General features: G+C 50.0%; 1 pseudogene; it reads left to right on the top strand.

Moving 5' to 3' along the window:
* Positions 1 to 11,220: 11,220 nt before the first annotated feature.
* On the top strand, positions 11,221 to 11,391 carry LOC139274383 (U2 spliceosomal RNA; annotated as a pseudogene).
* The last annotated feature ends 232 nt before the right edge of the window (positions 11,392 to 11,623 follow it).

The following is an 11,623-nucleotide window of genomic DNA, read 5'->3' on the forward strand; positions in this document are numbered from 1 at the left end:
TCCAGTGGGGTTCCATGAGGCTCAGTACTGGGTCACTTGCTTTTTGTGGTCTATGTTCTGTCTCAAATGAAGCAACATGACTGAGTACTGTAGACTTGTGTAAGTGTGACCTTAGTCTCTTTATTCTGACTCCAGAGTGCCCGCACAGCATGGAAGGCCTGCTTATACAGTGCTCCCAAGGGATGCTGGGATCCCTTGGGACTCCAACAGATGCACCCTCTGGTGGTGGGAGAATTCTAGTTCCAAGGTGTTCCATACATAACATCGCTCCCCCCCACCCCCCCACCCCTGGCCAAAGTCAATACTACACTTATTTACATGGTGAGACAATCTGGGGCTTTCCGCTCCCTCGTCGATCATTTTGGTACAAACACATAGAAACATAGAAAATAGGTGCAGGAGTAGGCCATTCGGCCCTTCTAGCCTGCACCGCCATTCAATGAGTTCATGGCTGAACATTGAACTTCAGTACCCCATTCCTGCTTTCTCGCCATACCCCTTGATCCCCCTAGTAGTAAGGACCTCATCTAACTCCTTTTTGAATATATTTAGTGAATTGGCCTCAACAACTTTCTGTGGTAGAGAATTCCACAGGTTCACCACTCTCTGGGTGAAGAAGTTCCTCCGCATCTCGGTCCTAAATGGCTTACCCCTTATCCTTAGACTGTGACCTCTGGTTCTGGACTTCCCCAACAAAACTGTACACAATACTCCAGGTGTGGCCTCACCAATGCCCTGTACAACTGCAGCAACACCTCCCTGCCCTTGTACTCAAATCCCCTTGCTATGAAGGCCAACATGCCATTTGCTTTCTTAACCGCCTGCTGCACCTGCATGCCAACCTTCAATGACTGATGTACCATGACACCCAGGTCTCTTTGCACCTCCCCTTTTCCTAATCTGTCACCATTCAGATAATAGTCTGTCTCTCTGTTTTTACCACCAAAGTGGATAACCTCACATTTATCCACATTATACTTCATCTGCCATGCATTTGCCCACTCACCTAACCTATCCAAGTCGCTCTGCAGCCTCACAGCATCCTCCTCGCAGCTCACACTGCCACCCAACTTAGTGTCATCCGCAAATTTGGAGATACTACATTTAATCCCCTCATCTAAATCATTAATGTGCAGTGTAAACAGCTGGGGCCCCAGCACAGAACCATGCGGTACCCCACTCGTCACTGCCTGCCATTCTGAAAAGTACCCATTTACTCCTACTCTTTGCTTCCTGTCTGACAACCAGTTCTCAATCCATGTCAGTACATTACCCCCAATCCCATGTGCTCTAACTTTGCACATCAGTCTCTTGTGTGGGACCTTGTCGAACGCCTTCTGAAAGTCCAAATATACCACATCAACTGGTTCTCCCTTGTTCACTCTACTGGAAACATCCTCAAAAAATTTCAGTAGATTTGTCAAGCATGATTTCCCTTTCACAAATCCATGCTGACTTGGACCTATCATGTCACCTCTTTCCAAATGCACTGCTGTGACATCCTTAATAATTGATTCCATCATTTTACCCACTACCGATGTCAGGCTGACCGGTCTATAATTCCCTGTTTTCTCTCTCCCTCCTTTTTTAAAAAGTGGGGTTACATTGGCTACCCTCCACTCTATAGGAACTGATCCAGAGTCAATGGAATGTTGGAAAATGACTGTCAATGCATCCACTATTTCCAAGGCCACCTCCTTAAGTACTCTGGGATGCAGTCCATCAGGCCCTGGGGATTTATCGGCCTTCAATCCCATCAATTTCCCCAACACAATTTCCCGGCGAATAAGGATTTCCCTCAGTTCCTCCTCCTTACTAGACCCCCCGACCCCTTTTATAACCGGAAGGTTGTTCGTGTCCTCCTTCGTGAATACCGAACCAAAGTACTTGTTCAGTTGGTCCGCCATTTCTTTGTTCCCCGTTATGACTTCCCCTGATTCTGACTGCAGGGGACCTACGTTTGTCTTTACTAACCTTTTTCTCTTTACATATTTATAGAAACTTTTGCAATCCGTCTTAATGTTCCCTGCAAGCTTCTTCTCATACTCCATTTTCCCTGCCCTAATCAAACCCTTTGTCCTCCTCTGCTGAGTTCTAAATTTCTCCCAGTCCCCAGTTTCGCTGCTATTTCTAGCCAATTTGTATGCCACTTCCTTGGCTTTAATACTATCCCTGATTTCCCTTGATAGCCACGGTTGAGCCACCTTCCCTTTTTTATTTTTATGCCAGACAGGAATGTACAATTGTTGTAGTTCATCCATGCGGTCTCTAAATGTCTGCCATTGCCCATCCACAGTCAACCCCTTAAGTATCATTCGCCAATCCATCCCAGCCAATTCACGCTTCATACCTTCAAAGTTAGCCTTCTTTAAGTTCTGGACCATGGTCTCTGAATTAACTGTTTCATTCTCCTTCCCAATGCAGAATTCCACCATATTATGGTCACTCTTCCCCAAGGGGCCTCGCACAACGAGATTGCTAATGAATCCTCTCTCATTACATAACACCCAGTCTAAGATGGCCTCCCCCCTAGTTGGTTCCTCGACATATTGGTCTAAAAAAACATCCCTTATGCACTCCAGGAAATCCTCCTCCACCGCATTGCTTCCAGTTTGGTTAGCCCAATCTATGTGCATATTAAAGTCACCCATTATAACTGCTGCACCTTTATTGCACGCACCCCTAATTTCATGTTTGATGCCCTCCCCAACATCACTACTACTGTTTGGAGGTCTGTACACAACTCCCACTAACGTTTTTTGCCCTTTGGTGTTCTGCAGCTCTACCCATATAGATTCCACATCATCCAAGCTAATGTCCTTCCTAACTATTGCCTTAATCTCCTCCTTAACCAGCAATGCTACCCCACCTCCTTTTCCTTTTATTCTATCCTTCCTGAATGTTGAATACCCCTGGATGTTGAGTTCCCAGCCCTGATCATCCTGGAGCCACGTCTCCGTAATCCCAATCACATCATATTTGTTAACATCTATTTGCACAGTTAATTCATCCACCTTATTGCGGATACTCCTTGCATTAAGACACAAAGCCTTTAGGCTTGTTTTTTTAACACCCTCTGTCCTTTTAGAATTTTGCTGTACAATGGCCCTTTTTGTTCTTTGCCTTGGGTTTCTCTGTCCTCCACTTTTCCTCATCTCCTTTCTGTCTTTTGCTTTTGCCTCCTTTATGTTTCCCTCTATCTCCCTGCATTGGTTCCCATCCCCCTGCCATATTAGTTTAACTCCTCCCCAACAGCACTAGCAAACACTCCCCCGAGGACATTGGTTCCGATTCTGCCCAGGTGCAGACCGTCCGGATTGTACTGGTCCCACCTCCCCCAGAACCGGTTCCAATGCCCCAGGAATTTGAATCCCTCCCTGCTGCAACATTGCTCAAGCCACGTATTCATCTGAGCTATCCTGCGATTCCTACTCTGACTAGCACGTGGCACTGGTAGCAATCCCGAGATTACTACTTTTGAGGTCCTACTTTTTAATTTAGCTCCTAGCTCCTTAAATTCATTTCGTAGGACCTCATCCCTTTTTTTTACCTATGTCGTTGGTACCAACGTGCACCACGACAACTGGCTGTTCTCCCTCCCTTTTTAGAATGTCCTGCACCCACTCCGAGACATCCTTGACCCTTGCACCAGGGAGGCAACATACCATCCTGGAGTCTCGGTTGCGGCCGCAGAAACGCCTATCTATTCCCCTTACAATTGAATCCCCAATCACTATCGCTCGCCCACTCTTTTTCCTGCCCTCCTGTGCAACAGAGCCAGCCACGGTGCCATGAACTTGGCTGCTGCTGCCCTCTCCTGATGAGTCATCCCCCTCAACAGCACTCAAAGCAGTGTATCTGTTTTGCAGTGGGATGACCACAGGGGACCCCTGCACTACCTTCCTTGCACTACTCTTCCTGCTGGTCTTCCATTCCCTCGCTGGCTGTGGACCCTTCTCCTGCGGTAAGACCAACTCACTACACGTGATACTCACGTCATTCTCAGCATCGTGGGTGCTCCAGAGTGAATCCACCCTCAGCTCCAACTCCGCAACGCGGACCGTCAGGAGCCGGAGGTGGACACACTTCCCGCACATGTAGTCGTCAGGGACACTGGTGTTGTCCCCGTGTTCCCACATGGTACAGGAGGAGCATATCACGTGACCGAGCTGTCCTGCCATGACTTAATCCTTAGATACACTTAAATTGGCGACAACAATGTTAAAAGTTACTGACTAATAAAGAAAAAGAAAAACTACTCACCAATCAGCAGCCAATCACTTACCACGTTGGCTGTGACGTCACCTTTTGATTTCTTTCTACTTCTTTTTTGCCTTCTCTCAGCTGGAGCTGCACCGGTACCCGGACTGCTGAGCCTTTTATAGGCCGCTGTCTCTCTCAACTCCCGCCTCTCTCGACGCTCCCCGGACTGCTGAGCCTTTTATAGGCCGCTGCCTCTCTCGACTCACACCTCTCTCGACGCTCCCCGGACTGCTGAGCCTTTTATAGGCCGCTGCCTCTCTCGACTCCCGCCTCTCTCGACGCTCCCCGGACTGCTGAGCCTTTTATAGGCCGCTGTCTCTCTCGACTCCCGCCTCTCTTGACGCTACCCGGACTGCTGAGCCTTTTATAGGCCGCTGTCTCTCTCGACTCACGCCTCTCTCGACGCTCACCGGACTGCTGAGCCTTTTATAGGCCGCTGTCTCTCTCGACTCCCGCCTCTCTCGACGCTCCCCGGACTGCTGAGCCTTTTATAGGCCGCTGCCTCTCCCGACTCCCGCCTCTCTCGATGCTTCCCGGACTGCTGAGCCTTTTATAGGCCGCTGCCTCTCCCGACTCCCGCCTCTCTCGACGCTCCCTGGACTGCTGAGCCTTTTATAGACCGCTGCCTCTCCCGACTCCCGCCTCTCTCCACTCCCGCCTCTCTCCCCGGACTGCTGAGCCTTTTATAGGCCGCTGTCTCTCTCAACTCCCGCAGACGAGTTGGTTGCTGCGGCAGCTGGCCTTGCTGGGCTGCTGGGGATGATGAGTTCAGCTTCGTGGTCAACCGTGATGTCGGTTGCCACTTGTGTGTGTATTGGAGGGTCGAAGTTGGCGGTGTCCTCTTCAGGTTGCTCGTGGCTGTCTGTGAATCACAGTTTGGTTTGGTCCAAATGCTTTCTGCAAGTTGGTTCATTTGTAAGTTTGACCTCAAACACCCTACTCCCCTTTTTGACTATGACAGTGCCAGCAAGCCATTTGAGACCATGTCTATAGTTGAGTACAAATACAGAGTCATTGACTTCAATGTCGCGTGACAAATTTGCGCGAACATGGTACATGCTTTGTTGATGCCACCTGCCCTCGACATGATCATGGAGATCAGGATGGACTGGAGAGAGCCTTGTTTTGAGTGCCCTTTTCATGAGCAGCTCGGCAGGGTTAACCCCGGTGAGTGAGTGGGGTCTGCAGGGAGCCTTCCGACACGCGTTTCAAGCTTTGCTTGATGGTTGGGACTGCCTGTTCTGCCTGGCCATTAGATGCGGGCTTGAACGGGGCAGATGTGACATGCTTGATCCCATTGCGGGTCATGAATTCCTTGAATTCAGTGCTGGTGAAGCACGGCCCATTGTCGCTGACAAGGACATCAGGCAGGCCGTGCGTGGCAAACATGGTTCGTAGGCTTTCGATGGTGGCAATGGACGTGCTTACAGACATTATTATACACTCATTCCATTTTGAATAAGCATCCACAACAACCAAAAACATTTTGCCTAGAATCGGACCAGCGAAGTCAACGTGGATCCGAGACCACGGTTTGGAGGGCCATGACCACAAACTTAGCGGTGCCTCCCTGGGTGCATTGCTCAGTTGAGAGCAAGTGTTAAAGGGGCACGAAAACTGACAAATTAACCAATAAAACTTTTTAAACAATAAACTGTCAAATTAAAATTTGGTTGCCGGGGGTGATAATGCATTCCAATCCTTCCGGCGCCCACCTCTCGCGGAAGGCCGCGAGCGTACCGGTGAACACCGTGTGCTCCATCTCCAGGGACACCCTGGCTCAAATGTAACCGCATAAGAGAGGCAGGCAGTCGGACTGAACATCCCCCTCGACCGCCCGCTGCCTGAACTGGTTAATGGCCACCTTGGCCATGCCCAGGAGCAGTCCTACGAGGAGGCCTTCCAACCTGCCCGCTCCCCTCCGCACAGGATGCCCAAAGATCAGGAGCGTGGGACCAGAATTTGAGGAGCAGCCCCTTCAAATAATGGAACAGGGGCTGCAACCTCAAACATTCAACATACACGTGGAACACGGACTCTTCCAGACCACCTGGGAGTCCATGAACCGACTTAAAAAACCTATTGCACGGGACTGCTCCATGCAACACCCTCCAAGCCAAGTCCCCAATAAATAAAGGGAGGACTCCCGCGTAGAGAGTGCTCCATTGGGAACCCCTGCCTCCTCCGGATGATAATCGGCTCCTCAGTGACCTTTCATATACTGGAGCTAACTGCAAATTATGAGATGTCGCTATTGTCACCTGCTGCAGCTGAGCATAAATGATAAGGTCTACAGTGACTTTGACAGCCACAGACAGTGCTGTCCATGCCCGGGTTGAGGCTGGAGTTGTGGCTGCAGCAGGTGACATAGCTCGGTGATGTGTGAAGTGATGGGTGCTTCAGGCATCACTCCACCAAGAGTTTGAGGTAGGAGAAGTGCTCCTTGAATCATCATCATAGATGGTCCCTCGTATTGAGGATGACTTGCTTCCACACCAAAAAGGGCTGAGTTCACCGGTGTTTCAATGAAGGACCTAATATGCCAGGTCCAGAACTACATGTTGAAGGGTGGAAGATGCCTGTGCGTGGATTTTTTTAACGTGTGGTGGCCGTTGCACACCAGCCACCACATGGGCTTGACAGATCATGGTGTTGGTCCAGTCGCAAGGATTAACCAAGACAACTGGAGACCAGCTCTGCTGCATGGACCTAGTATGCACACATATTGCAGTGTGGGCTGGCCTGTGCTGCCCCTGGGCCCTCACCGCTTCTGTGCCCTGAACGCAGGCCTCTCCTGGGCCCCGATCACGTCGCTCCACGATCACTTGCCGCCTCTGCGCCCTAACCTCGCCGCTCCTGCTGTACCTGCTCACGCACCAATCAGCGACCTGGACCATGATGACATCCAATCCACAATATATCCATCATTGAAACACTGACCCAAACCACAATATATCCATCCCTTAAACACTGATCCTAACCACAATATCAGGTTCTGACATTCCAAAAAATTCAACGGTGAAGCTGGAAAAGGCAGATCAAAGTTCAGATCTTAAAAGTATGAGAAAGGGACAGAAAAATGTACTCCCAAAAAGTTGGCAAATGCTACTGGAGAAGTAAATGTAACGAGTTTGAGGGAAAGCAGCAGACTGGAAACAAGAGGAATCAGTCAGCTGAAAATGCTCCTTGAATGCACTCCTGCACAATGCCGTTCACCTCCCTATTCAGTGAGCTTCTCCTGCTCTCTCCTGTCTTTGCTGCTCCCCTCATCCTCCAATCCCAAAGGGAGCCCGACCAGAACACCCATGGCTACAGTACAACAGCTGTGAAGGGAGCCAAGTCCACTGCAGCACCTGCAAAACCTTTTCTCAGCAGTCAGAATTAAGTTTGCAGGGTCAGAAAACAGACCCCAAAACACCCAGAAATTAACCAGCAGCCTCAAATGTCAAACCAGAAACTAACCAGCATGTAGTACATTAACCCTTTGAACAGCATTGATGAATGGTCCTTTCTGCCTCTCAGTGCCATAAGTTGCTGGGCGGTTTGATTATGCGGCAGATCAGGCACTGGGGCAGCCCAATATCAGAATGTTGTCTTGCAACAAGCATAGGACTCTTACCCAACCATTTGAATTATCAAACCAGTGGATGAATTAAATAAAACTGAAAAAACAGTTGCTGTTAAAGTTAATAAGGGGACACAATTGTTGGTAAGGAGGGGGAAGGCCTTCACTCCCTTATCCACGAGCAACAATTTGGCATATCACTGGTTAAATAATGATCAATAGCAAAGCAGGAACTGGAGAGAGGTGTGAGTGCGCTCATAGTTGTGAGCCAGCCAAAGGCATCTCAGTCTAACATCTCAATGATCTATCTCTGGCTTGGAGGTTTCCCCTGAAGGAGGGGCGGGAAGAGTGAAACTTTACATAGAGGAAATAGTGGAAGAGTCCCGATTCGATATCTGTGTTCCAAAATGTATTATTTGGCCCCCGGATAGGGGCCATAGCAGTAATGTATTAAGAATGTTATTCTGATGTTAACAAAAGGCAGAGAAATTATCATTTGTAAACTCCTTCACACTATGATCTGTCTGGTCCCATTCTTAAGATTCCCTTGTGGCCCATTGTGAGGCCAGATTCAGCTGGATATGCTTATTTGTAACACGGAAAAGCTCTGATTGGGTCCCCTTGATCACATGACCTGATTGCTGATTGCTCCCCTTGGAGGATAAGACACACCCAGCAGTTTCCCTGGTATGTGGAATTAGAATGTAATTATTGACTTTGCAGAAGTGTCATTCGAGCCATTCTGACCTTCTCCCATCCCTCCAAGTGCCTGACCTTCCTGCGCCCTCCCCCTCCCCTCACGTTCCTGACCACCTCCCCCTGCCCAAGTTCCTCCCCCACGGATTAATGACCTTCTACCCCCCAACAAGTTCCTGATCTTACCACCCTCACCATAGACGGGGCATTGTATGTGGGTCACAGATTGTTAACAGGTTTATTGGGTGTGAAGTGAATAGTGACAGTATCGTAACTTCTTGATTTCGACCACTCCAATTATGTCACTTGTCGCACACACACCGAGCTTTCAGAGAAATCAACCAGGTGTCGGGGGAGGAGAGAGAGAATGTGGTGCGGTGTAAAGGGAGTGGGGTTGGAAGAATGTCTTCCCTGAATTCCGTCTCTCTCCCCTCCAATCCTCTCCACCCCCCCCACTCTCTCTGTCCCATTCTCACTCTCTCCCCCCATTCGCACTCTCTCTCTCTCTGTCCTAGTCTCTCTCTCTCTCTCACTCCCAGTCTCTCTCTCCCTCCCACCCCAGTCTCTCCCTCCTACCCCTAGTCTCTCTCTCTCTCCCACCCCAGTCTCTCTCTCTCTCCCACCCCAGTCTCTCTCTCTCTCCCACCCCTAGTCTCTCTCTCCCTCCCACCCCAGTCTCTCTCTCTCTGCCCCAGTCTCTCTCTCTCTCTCCCACCCCAGTCTCTCTCTCTCTCTCCCACCCCAGTCTCTCTCTCTCTCCCACCCCAGTCTCTCTCTCTCTCCCACCCCAGTCTCTCTCTCTCTCTCTCTCCCACCCCAGTCTCTCTCTCTCTCTCTCTCCCACCCCAGTCTCTCTCTCTCTCTCTCTCTCCCACCCCAGTCTCTCTCTCTCCCTCCCACCCACCCCAGTCTCTCTCTCTCTCCCTCCCACCCCTAGTCTCTCTCTCTCTCTGCCCCAGTCTCTCTCTCTCCCACCCCTAGTCTCTCTCTCTCTCTCTGCCCCAGTCTCTCTCGCTCTGCCCCAGTCTCTCCCTCCCACCCCAGTCTCTCTCTCTCTCTCTCCCTCCCACCCCTCGTCTCTCTCTCTCTCTGCCCCAGTCTCTCCCTCCCATCCCAGTCTCTCTCTCTCTCCCTCCCACCCCTAGTCTCTCTCTCTCTGCCCCAGTCTCTCTCTCTCTCTCCCACCCCAGTCTCTCTCTCTCTCCCACCCCAGTCTCTCTCTCTCTCCCACCCCAGTCTCTCTCTCTCTCCCTCCCACCCACCCCAGTCTCTCTCTCCCTCCCTCCCACCCACCCCAGTCTCTCTCTCCCTCCCTCCCACCCACCCCAGTCTCTCTCTCCCTCCCTCCCACCCACCCCAGTCTCTCTCTCCCTCCCTCCCACCCACCCCAGTCTCTCTCTCCCTCCCACCCACCCCAGTCTCTCTCTCTCTCCCTCCCACCCCTAGTCTCTCTCTCTCTGCCCCAGTCTCTCTCTCTCTCCCACCCCAGTCTCTCTCTCTCTCTCTCCCTCCCACCCCTAGTCTCTCTCTCTCTGCCCCAGTCTCTCTCTCTCTCTCTCTCTCTCCCACCCGCAGTCTCTCTCTCTCTGCCCCAGTCTCTCTCTCTCACCTCCGATTGTATTTCTCTCTTTCAGAAGGCCGCAGAAACCTCCGTGTAGATACTCGCACCGATATTCCAGCCAAAAGCCCTCAATGCAGCTCGAGCGTCGATGAGCTGCACGCGGTCCGACTTCCTCGTATATCGCACCACGCATGCGCGATCGGATATGCGCGCGTGTGCAAGAATGGGCGGAGCCCGAGGCCCACCTGCGGCCCTCAGTCTGTGTCCGCTTCTGTGTTGGGTGCGTGAGTCAACCAGAGCTCCGCACTTTATCTTCTCTGTGGATCTTACAAAGGCAGAGGGCTCCCAGAGCTAACACTGATGCATACCCAGGTAAGCACACTATTATCTCGTTCAACTCCAAAGTTTTGTGACCGTCGTTTTTACAGCATGGATAGTTTTCACTTTTCTTGTAGCTCTGATAAACCTGTTCCCGTCCCAGAGGGTCATACATCTCCATGGTGCTTTCTGTCCTCGCTTTCCACTCGGGTTTCTTGCTGCACAGGGACTGATTAACAGAAGAAATTGGAGCAGGAGTAGGCCATTCGGCCACTCGAGCCCATTCAATGAGATCATTGACTGATCGACCTCAACCCTACCTTCCTGCACTATCCCATAATCCCTTGATTCCCTTAATATCCAAACATCTCTCTCGAAAAAAGTCAACGACTGAGCATCTACAGCCATCTGGGGTAGAGAATTCCAAAGATTCACCACCCTTTGAATGAAGAAGTTTCTCCTCATCTCAGTCCTAAATAGCTGACCCCTTATTCTCTGAAAAAGTTTTGAAAGAAATCCCATCTCTAGTAATCGACGAGAAAACAATAGTGGAAGCATTTTAAGATAATAGTTTGCCTAACGGTAGAATGAGCTTCGGCCATTCACACCTCGATTCACACCTCATTCACTTTAAATCTCTGGGCAGCCGAGAAACTCCACTGAAACCCTGAAACAGTCAACTTGCAAACAGCTTTTTATTGAGGTGTATTGTTATTTGGGGTAACGCTATGTAACCTAAATGATCTGTATTGTATCATTTAAATTGCAACATTTCGATTGTACTGTAATGTACCTTTACAAATTTTATGAATGAAGTATATTTTTAAATTAAAAAAATCTGCTCATATCCTTTTAAAATCTGCTATGTCCCCTATCTGGGAAACGAAAATGAAATTGATTTTTGGATCTGGGAGATGGAACAGTGCTTGCTCTGTCTACTCCACACATCGACCTGGTATTGCAGTGCCTCTGGGAACATGCAGCTTCGCCTCTCTGGGGTGGCAAGTTGCAAAAGAGAAAAGAAGAAAAAGGGTTTACAGCTGCTTGACCGTGCTCTCCTTTCCTTTGTAGGTTGCTGCTCGCCACAGGTCGCTTCTTCCACCAGTGTTCCATGTTGTCTGCTGCCTTCTGCTCAGTAAGGTAAGCTTTGTGTTTTTCATTCCATATTGGTGGAAGCACTTTAAGATCATTTTCTGTAACAGTTCAATGAGCTGCAGCCA

This window comes from Pristiophorus japonicus, chromosome 9 (genome assembly GCF_044704955.1).
Source record: "Pristiophorus japonicus isolate sPriJap1 chromosome 9, sPriJap1.hap1, whole genome shotgun sequence".
NCBI classification, from domain to species: domain Eukaryota; kingdom Metazoa; phylum Chordata; class Chondrichthyes; family Pristiophoridae; genus Pristiophorus; species Pristiophorus japonicus.